The sequence below is a fragment of the Rhinoderma darwinii genome, unplaced genomic scaffold, assembly GCF_050947455.1.
Source record: "Rhinoderma darwinii isolate aRhiDar2 unplaced genomic scaffold, aRhiDar2.hap1 Scaffold_4339, whole genome shotgun sequence".
NCBI lineage: Eukaryota > Metazoa > Chordata > Amphibia > Anura > Rhinodermatidae > Rhinoderma > Rhinoderma darwinii.
Window position 1 is genome coordinate 100,651 of NW_027463840.1, and position 10,065 is coordinate 110,715.

A 10,065-nucleotide genomic window follows, 5' to 3' on the forward strand; every position below is an offset into this window, starting at 1 on the left:
TCTCCGTCCTCTATGTCTGTATTTAGTTTTCTTTTTATGGAGATTTTCTGTATTTTCGGAAAAAAACGGGTGATGGTTTGTGCTTTGGGGCTCATTATATATGGTAGGAGAATGTCGTTGCTGGAAACTGTGGGGGTTAATGGGGGTCTGGTAAGTTCTGAGGGAAGGCCCAAAAAAGAGGTTGCTGCATAGGTGATGTCAAGTAAGGATGTTGCTAAATCAATATTGGAGGGGTTGTCTATGATAGGTAGAGATGTGGAAAAGCTCCTATGAGGGCTTGTATGTGTGCCAGGAGGGGAGGACTGGGGAGTGCTGTGCACTGATAGTTGGAGTAAGGAAATCAAGCTATCTTCCATGGAATCGTTATGTGAGGAGTAGGGGGAGTCAGGAATAGTCAGGACTTCCATTGGTTCAGGTATTGAAAATAACTTGGAGAGGTGATAATCCAAATCAGATGCCCTAAAGGCATTCAGAGGTATTTCAGTAATTAGTCCTTTGCTAGGTAAGGGACCGGATTGTGTGGAATTGCAATCCAGGTCTGAGTGGTGGGAAAGGGGTTTAGTTGTCACTAAGGGAATAAGTATGGGATGTTTCTCAGCAAGAATAGTATTAGGTATTGTAAAGAATAAGATCTTCATATTAAATTACATTCCAGTTTTAAAATATGCTACATATTCCAATCAAAATCAGGACCGAACCAAGTTGCGAACCACGCTAAATTTAGTTATCTAATGTTTTATCCGTGCTGTCACAAAAGAATATCTATGTCTGATACTGTATCTATGTGCATTCTCGCATTTAAATAATACATGTTTTTTAAGCAGTTTTTAATTTGTTCAATATCTTACCTACGGCAAGCATAGATCTATCCATTCGCTCCCTCGCTCTGATCCCCGCTTGGTTGTCCTGGTAACGAAGCCGCGTCCCGGCTTCGTTCATTCCAACCCAGCTACATTCTTCATTTTTTCTTTTATTTTATTCTTCATTTTTTCTTTTCATTCTTTCAATTGTATCTCAGTCTACTAGTAAATATTTGGCTTGTTTGTTAAAATACATTACGCATTCATAGCCCTGCGATGGGAACAGTGTGTAAAAAAGCCGGGAGTGACGTCACGATCGCACCTTGACCCCGTCAGATTTGGCAGTTTTTTTTCACTTATGTTAATTTGAACCTATATGCTATATAAGTTGTGTCCTTTCTGATATGTACATGGCCTGATGAAGACGATTGTTCATCGTCGAAACGCGTAGCCACTCACAATAAATTGAACTTATCAATAATACCTCGGGACTTCGTTTCACATCATTCTCACCACACAGCAGCGCCTTTGAAAAGATCCACTTTTTTACCTGCACTTGTTTCTGAAGGAGAAGAAGCACCACAAAATTTGTAAGGCAATTTCTCCCGAGTAAAAAAATACCCCACATGTGGTAATAACCGGCTGTTTGGACACACGGCAGGGCTTAGAAGGGAAAGAGCGCTATTTGGCTTTTGGAGATCACATTTAGCAGGAATGGTTTGCAGAGGCCATGTCACATTTGCAAAGCTCCTGAGGGGACAAAACAATGAAAACGCCCAAAAAGTGACTCCATTTAGGAAACTACACCTCTTGAGGAATTCATCTAGGGGTGTAGTGAGCATTTTGACCCCACAGATGTTTCATAGAATTTATTAGAATTGGGCAGTGAAAATAAAAACAATCCTTTTTCTTCAATAAGACGTAGCTTTAGCGAAAATTTTTCATTTTCCCAACAAATAAAGGAAAAAAAGAACACAACATTTGTAAAGAAATTTCTCCCGAGTATGGCAATACCCCATATGTGGTCATAAACTGCTGTTTGGGCACACGGCAGGGCTCAGAAGGGAAGGAGTGCCATTTGGAGTGTAAATGTTGCTGGATTGGTTTCTGGGTGCCTGTGGGCCCAAAACAGCGGAAACCCCCCGGAAGTGACCCAATTTTGGAAACTACACCCCTCAATGCATTTACCTGTAGTAAGCATTTTAACCCTGCAGGTGTTTTGTAGAATTTAGTGTTCACTCGATGTTGCAGAGTGAAAATGGGAGTTTTTCCATAGATATGCCAATATGTGGTGCCCAGCTTGTGCCACCATAACAAGACAGCTCTCTAATTATTAGGCAGTGTTTCCCGGTTTTAGAAACACCCTACATGGGGCCCTAATCTTTTGCCCTGACATTCGACCAGGCTCAGGAGTGAAAGCGTACCATGTAAAATTGAGGCCTAATTTGTCGATTTACAAAGTATTGGTTCACAACTGCAGAGGCTCAGATGTGGAATAATAAAAAGAAACTCCTGAGAAATGACCCCATTTGGAAACTGCACCCCTCAAGGCATTTATTAAGGGGTGTAGTGAGCATTTTCACCCCACAGGTCTTTTCCATAAATGATTGCACTGCGGATGGTGCAAATTAAAAATTTATATTTTTCCCTAGATATGCCATTTCAGTGACAAATATGTCATGCCCAGCTTATGCCACTGGAGACACACACCCGAAAAATTGTTAAAAGGGTTCTCCCGGGTATGAAGATGCCATATATGTGGAATTAAACTGCTGTTTGGGCACATTGTAGGGTTCAGAGTGCAGGGAGCGCCATTTGGCTTTTTGAGAGCGGATTTTGCTTGGTAGTAGATTTGTTTGATTATTGCTGGTGTTTCCATTTATAATGTGGGGGTACATGTAAGCTGGGCAGAGTACATCAGGGACATAGTCAGGTGGCATAATAATGGGGTAAAAAAACTATAAAATGATCCATAGATGTGTGTTACGCTGTGAAGCAATCCTTTCCGCACTGATATATGGCGTCCTTTCTTATCCCCCTTTTGGTCCACACTCCGCACCTTTGCAGTTTGGGGAATTTTGCTGTGAAGTGTTGTCCTGGTATAATACGGGCACCCTCGCTTCCAGCAGATATGTTTGGGCCCTGCCCTTCCTGGTTCCCTAATTTTAGGTCCTTGGTAAATCGCCTTTTGAAACAGAAGAAATGTTCCCCTCGGGCACAACTGCATATTTTTTCTTTCCTGACTTATTGGAGCCATAACTAATTTTATTTATTCATAGACGTAGCGGTATGAGGGCTGGTTTGTTGCGGGACGAGCTGTAGTTATTATTGGTACCATTTTGGGGTGCATGCGACTTTTTGATCACCTTTTATCCTAGTTTTTGGGATGCCAGGTAAACAAAAAAACGCAATTCTGGCATAGTTTTTTTTTAGTTTTTTTTATACAGCGTTCACCATGCATTATAAATTACCTGTTACCTTTATTCGTACGATTCCGGCGATACCTAATTTATAGCACTTTTTTATGTTTTACAACTTTTTGCACAATAAAATTACTTTTGTAAAAATAATGTATTTTTTCTGTCGCCATGTTGTGAGAACCATAACTTTTTTACTTTTTTTGTCGACGGAGCTGTATGAGGGCTTGTTTTTTGCGAGACGAGCTATACTTTTTATAGGTACCATTTTTGGATACGTGCGACTTTTTGATCACTTTTTATTCCAATATTTGTAGGTCAAAGTGACCAAAAAACAGAAACTCTGGTAAAGTTTTTTACGTTTTTTTTTTTACGTTGTTCATCGTGTGCAATAAATAATGTAATATTTTGATACCTCAGGTCGTTACTGTCCCGGCGATACCAAATACGTATGGTTTATTATTATTTTTCAATAATAAAGGACTTGATAAGTGAAAAAGGGCGATTGTGTTTTATTTTATTACTTGAAACTTTTATTGTTTTCATACTTTTATTTTTTTCACTTTTTTTTTACACTTTTTTATACACTTTTTCTCAAGTCCCACTAGGGGACTTGACGGTCCAACTGTCAGCTTTAGTTTTTTTCTAATACATTGCAATGTATTAGATCTGTCAGTTATTCACTGACAGCAAGCCGATTAGGCTTCGCCTCCCAGCGGGGCCTAATCAGCTTCCGTAATGGCTAGCAGGAGGCCATTGTGTCTCCTGTTGCCATAGCAGCAATCGCAAGTCCTGATTGGCTGTCAGGGCTGGCGATCTGCTAGCAACCGCTAAGATGCAGAAATCGCTTTCACTTGCTGCATCAAAGGGGTTAATGGCAGGGATCGGATCCTACCATTTCATGTGGATGTCAGCTGTAATATACAGCTGACCTCCACCGCTGATGACGCCGGATCAGCTCCTGAGTCGGCGCCATCTTGCCGGCGGCTACGGAAGCCGATCAGGCTCCGCCGCCGGGCGGATCTTGACCGGCTTCGGTGCTAGGCAGACTGGGAGGCCAGTATTAGGCCTCCGGTTGCCATTGCAGCCACCGGAACCCCGGCAATTTCATTGCTGTGGTTCCGATGAGCTGCAAACAGCTTAAATGTAGCGATCAGGTTTGAACGCTGCATTGAAGGGGTTAATGGTGGGGATCGAAGCTAATTTTGGTCCCCGCCATTACAGCCGGATGTCAGCTGTCAGATACAGCTGAGATCCGGTGATGATGGCACCGACTCAGCTTCTGAGCCGGTGCCAAACATTTGGCGTAAGTATATGACATTTTGCGGGAAGCACTGGCTTTCCATGTCGTATACTTACGACAAATGTCGGGAAGGGGTTAAGCTTTCTATGCATTTAAACGTCTTTTCTCCTATCCATATGGGACTGTTAATCAGTGGATACAACAACTGGGGTAATACTATCATTTTATTTACGGCTATTCGATCTGCCATACAAAGGGGTGACCTATTCCATATCTTAATTTTTGGGTGAGAATTTTGTAGCGGGTGTCGATCCACGTAGGCTAGTCTCTTCAATCAACCCATCGGGTTGACCACCAGATCATGGGTGCAGGGGATTTAACAGGTGAGTAATGGCTGTTTTTTTCATTTCAAAACATTCCATGCAACGAGTTTCATTTCTCGGACATTCCTTTTAAGGAAATATTTATCGGGGCACAATGCACCATTTCTGGGCGCGGTATCCAATGTTTATCTGGACAGTCGTCTGGTTATTTTTCTGGACTTTGTATGCACTATTTACCTGGATGCTGGGTAATAATTATGTGAGTTAGAAACAGGAGGACCTGCAATCTCATCAACATTGTCCTTTTCTCATAAAATGTTCTTCTTGAGACATCTGATGGATTACTCTGAAAATATGGCGTAGATGCCAATCAAGGTCCAAAGGTTGACATACTCAATGGCCTCCAGGATCTGAATTCTACCTTTTTCTTTCACTAACCCATTTCTCTAGGAGTCATATATAAAGGTTGGGTCTATGGAGCCCAGATGAGCTACATTAGCAACTTTGAAAGAGCAGCCTCAGGCCTCATTTACACGAGCGTGTGCGTTTTGCGCGCGCAAAAAACGCTGCGTTTTGCGCGTGCAAAAGGCATTTGGCAGCTCCGTGTGTCATCCGTGTATGATGCGCGGCTGCGTGATTTTCGCGCAGCCGCCATCATAGAGATGAGGCTAGTCGACGCCCGTCACTGTCCAAGGTGCTGAAAGAGCTAACTGATCGGCAGTAACTCTTTCAGCACCCTCGACAGTGAATGCCGAACACAATATACACCAACCTGTGAATAAAAAAAGACTTTCATACTTACCAAGAACTTCCTGCTTCCCCCAGTCCGGGCTCCCGGCCGTTGCCTTGGTGACGCGTCCCTCTCTTGTCATCCGGCCCCACCTCCCAGGATGACGCCGCAGTCCATGAGACCGCTGCAGCCTGTGATTGGCTGCAGCCTGTGCTTGGCCTGTGATTGGCTGCAGCTGTCACTAGGACTGAACTGTCATCCCGGGAGGTCGGACCGGAGTTATCGGTAAGTCAGAACGTCTTTTTTTTTTTTACAGGTTCATGGATTTTCGGAGTGGAAGTCACTGTCCATGGTGCTGAACCAGTTTAACGCTTTCAGCACCGTGGACAGTGACTGTCTCCTGACGTCGCGTACCCGAACTTTTTTTTACCGGTTTCGGTCAAAACGAGTTTGGCCGAACCCGGTGAAGTTCGGTGCGCTCATCTCGAATTTGACACTCCGTTTGGATGTTTGTAAACAGAAAAGCACGTGGTGCTTTTCTGTTTACATTCAGGAGTTTGACAGCTCTTGCGCGAATCACGCAGTTCGCACGGAAGTGCTTCCGTGCGGCATGCGTGGTTTTCACGCACCCATTGACTTCAATGGGTGCGTGAGTGCGCGAAAAACGCACGATTATAGAACATGTCGTGAGTTTTTTTCTGCGCACACGCGCTGAGCGCAATTCACGCATCGTCTAAACTGCCCCATTGACTAATATAGGTGCGTACGACATGCGTGCAAAGCACGCGCGTCGCACGCGCGTATATTACGTTCGTGTAAATGAGGCCTCAGAGATATTCAGTTCCAGGATGGTCTGTGTCAGATAAGTAGTAGTTCAGAACGCACTGGACGATGTAGGTGCACGAATAGGGTCCCAACCCAATTGTAGTCAAAATAAGTATTTGGCACACTAAGCTGAAGTTTAAGGAAGAAATCTTGATTTTTTTCAAGTGGTTGTAGATGACAGAGGCTTAGTGCGACGCTTCGGTCATTACATGACCTTCATCAGGCAATGTGCCGTTCTGGTTGCTGGTACATCCAGTAGTTGGCGCTTCGTTCGGAATGGCGGCTGACCATATAGGACATATCCACGAGGCAGCACATCATGTCTGGTCAATTCCCCTACTACTCTGTACACTAACATCTTCAAAAGAGAAGAAGAGGAAGGTGCAGATGTGACGTTCAGGTTAGGTATTTGCAGTATAGAAGTTGTATTGTGCTCCCCTTGGAGCACTGTGCAAAGGCAAAACTCCTTTATTGGCATGATGTGTAGATGGTTGGTACTCTATTTGGGTGTGCAGGCTTACTTTGTTGTGTGCTCACTTGGCTAGGTCAGCATTAATGAGTGAAATGTATACAGTACCTTAGGAAAATACAGTGTGAGAAAAAGATGTTAACAGGAGCGCTCCCTAGGGTAATACCTTGAAAAAAAAATTAAATTAGTCTTCTCACCTTTTAAACCTCTTGGTTGATAAGAACATCGACTGGATGCAGTTGTCTCTCTTTTTGTAGCTTCTTGTTCTTCTGACACGGAGTACAGTATGTCTCAGGCTGGGGGATCTCTTTGCTGGACTTTGTTGTATGGTGGTGTACGTTCGTCCTGATTATGACCTGTTTTTGTAGCAGGAAGATGTCTTTCTTGTTTGGATGTTACTCCATGGGTTACCCAGCCTACTCATTCTTCAATGAATCAGTGACCATGTCCACAATTGATTACACAGGTATAATATAGATTTCATGATAGTTCTTTGGAATTAAAACAAATTACTTTTATGTATTTGTTTATCCATTTTTATTAGAAATACAATAAATACATTGAGGTATGTTTTTATTGACATGTGTTGCTATCAGCCAGACAGGAAAAAAATATGGATGGCCTTGGGAATCTGTAGGGGCAGCTGTTCTACAGGAAAGGGAGTGCAGAGACCCTACCAAACAGGACGAGGGGAGGAAGTCCATTGCCGGGCATCTGAAGAGACTTGCCATTAAACACCCAAAACCATTGTACTTCACCGCAGCCCTGCGAATCATGGACAAGGCTTCATTTTCAAAGACTTCTGGACAGTTGTCTTTTAATTGGATGGATCTTAAAAACCCCTTCTGGACAGTGGGGGATGGGAAGGAGGAGGTGTGGACGGATGACGTTCCGGCATTCTTAGATGGACATTAGTGGTTCATATCTGCTGCCTCTTTAGCTTTCAGGCCTTGATCTGGCACATCCCTTTCCATGGCTGACGTTCTCGACACCAGGGCTTCCTCCTGCTGATGTACGGTACATTCCCTTCAGTTCTGAAACAAGAATAAATAAAATGTCCTATTGAAGAGTTGCTCTCTTGAAGATATTCCCCGTGACCCACACCAAGACCCTTTGTCTGCCAGGTAGGTAGATAGTGCGTTCTATGTTCAACTAAGTTAAATAAATTCACAAGTAAATCTGCTCAACTTTAAGATGCGGTTAACAGAAAGGTTTAATAACGGGGACAGATAGGGCGGCAAGCGATGGTAGAATTTTATTTAAATACGCGTTTCTGGCACGACTGGTCCCTTTATCTGGTCTTAACCTGACAAAGGGACCAGTCAAGTTTAGTCCCGGACCAGTCCGGTCCAGAAACACAGTCAAAATAAAATGGGTTTTACTTTACCGTCCACGTGTGAAGTATTTGTGTTACCCGCCGCTTACCAATTTTTAAAGGGGAACTCCAAGAAAAATTTGTCATGCAATCAAAGGCGCAGTGCCCACCCAAACTACATCGCAGGATTTTATTAAAAAACTTGGCTGTTATCTATTGGATTACTCCAATATGTAAAGGCCAATATCACTAACAGCTCCTGGCTCAGCCAGCAGAGGTGGGGTCCGGAGCCGAATGGGACCCAGAGCTGCTGAAGGAGCGGGAAGTACATAAAGGGGATTTGTCCGGGGTCTGAATACATTTTAGGGTTTGGTATTAAAGGGGTTTTCCAGGCTTTATAAAAATTGTAATTCAAACTGAAAATTGCACCATTTAGCAAATACCCACCTTCTAATTCTCTGCGGCTCCAGTGCCGGCGGTTCACAATCCCCTGCCGGCCTGTTTACATAGGCTGGACCAGCGATGTCCCGTATCGGCACATGATCGCACTAGTCAATCACTAGCCACAGTGGTCACGTGCCATACTTACTTAGATCACTTCTGCAGGCGATACCCTCCCTCTATACTGTCCTTACTGCAAGGTTTTTATAGTGAGGACAGAATACAGGGAATATCTGGTACACAAAGCGTATTCTCACTAACCCCATGACAAGCCATGCCCAATGAAGCACGTTCTGTCAAAGGTACGCCCTGTCAAGTCCTGTCTCAATCCATCTGAAACCAAAGTGTCCCTAGAAAGAAATGCCAAATATTGTCAACTATGCTATATTAGGGTATAGTATGAAGAATCAGTGCAGTAGGGTCTATATACTACTATATACACAAAGCTGCCATGTGCTGAACATTGCAAAACACCCTTTTCATAAAAGAGCGTTAATTCCAGTCCTGCAGTCACCCTGATGACCTTATACTGTGCCAGTACTTGAGGTAGGTGTGCCCCTTTATATATTACTTGCAGCCAGAATTGGCACCGGGATTATCAGCTCATTGACAAATTCTTAAATGGAAAAAGCGCCATATCCCTATTAGGTCCCGCGGACATCATAGAGGTGGTCCTTGACTTCCAGTCCTGCAGTCACCATGAAGACTTTGTGCTGTCAGTGCAGGCAGAATAAAGCTGACATGGTGACAATGTAATGTTTTCTATGTACTACTACTCCCTGTACTGACTGATAGTAGAGAGAATGGACTAAGCTGAAGGATTCCCGACTCTTATCAATTCTTTAAATAGGGAATATGCCCTGAATACTAACCCCAAATTTATATTCCATTCATAGTAGGGCAGATTTACTATTCAAATTGAGCCAGAATTATGGCGTACATGTTGTGCGCCATATTTATTAATTGTTTTAGACACATTTTGCGGCGTTCTTGACAAGGGGCGTGGCCTAGAATAAAGGGCGTGTCTTAAAATAAGCCAACCAAGAGGTGGTATAAGGAAGAGAAAAGTGTCTAACATGTCTAGTAAAATCTATCATACATCGTGCACCACTGTGATCAATTTGGCGCAGTTTCTGACTTCCTTGTATCAGTTTACACTGTGTAAAACTCAGATAGTTTTAGGCCCCATGCACACTAACTTATTTTTGCGGTCGCAATTCACCCGCAAATCTGCAGGTGAATTGCGGCCCCATTCATTTCAATGGGCCCATGCACACGACCTTGGTTTCCACGGTCCATGCATCGCCCAGGAACCTGGACCGCAAAAACAACGGACATGTCTTATTACGGTCGTGTTTTGCGGTACAGGCTCATAGAAAACAATGCACGCGGTCATATGCACGGCCCGCGATTTGTGGGCGGCCGCGGGTGACAGTCCGCGGACGTACGAGCCGTAAGTCACGGTCAATGCACCTCACTACGGTCGTGTGCATGAGGCCTTA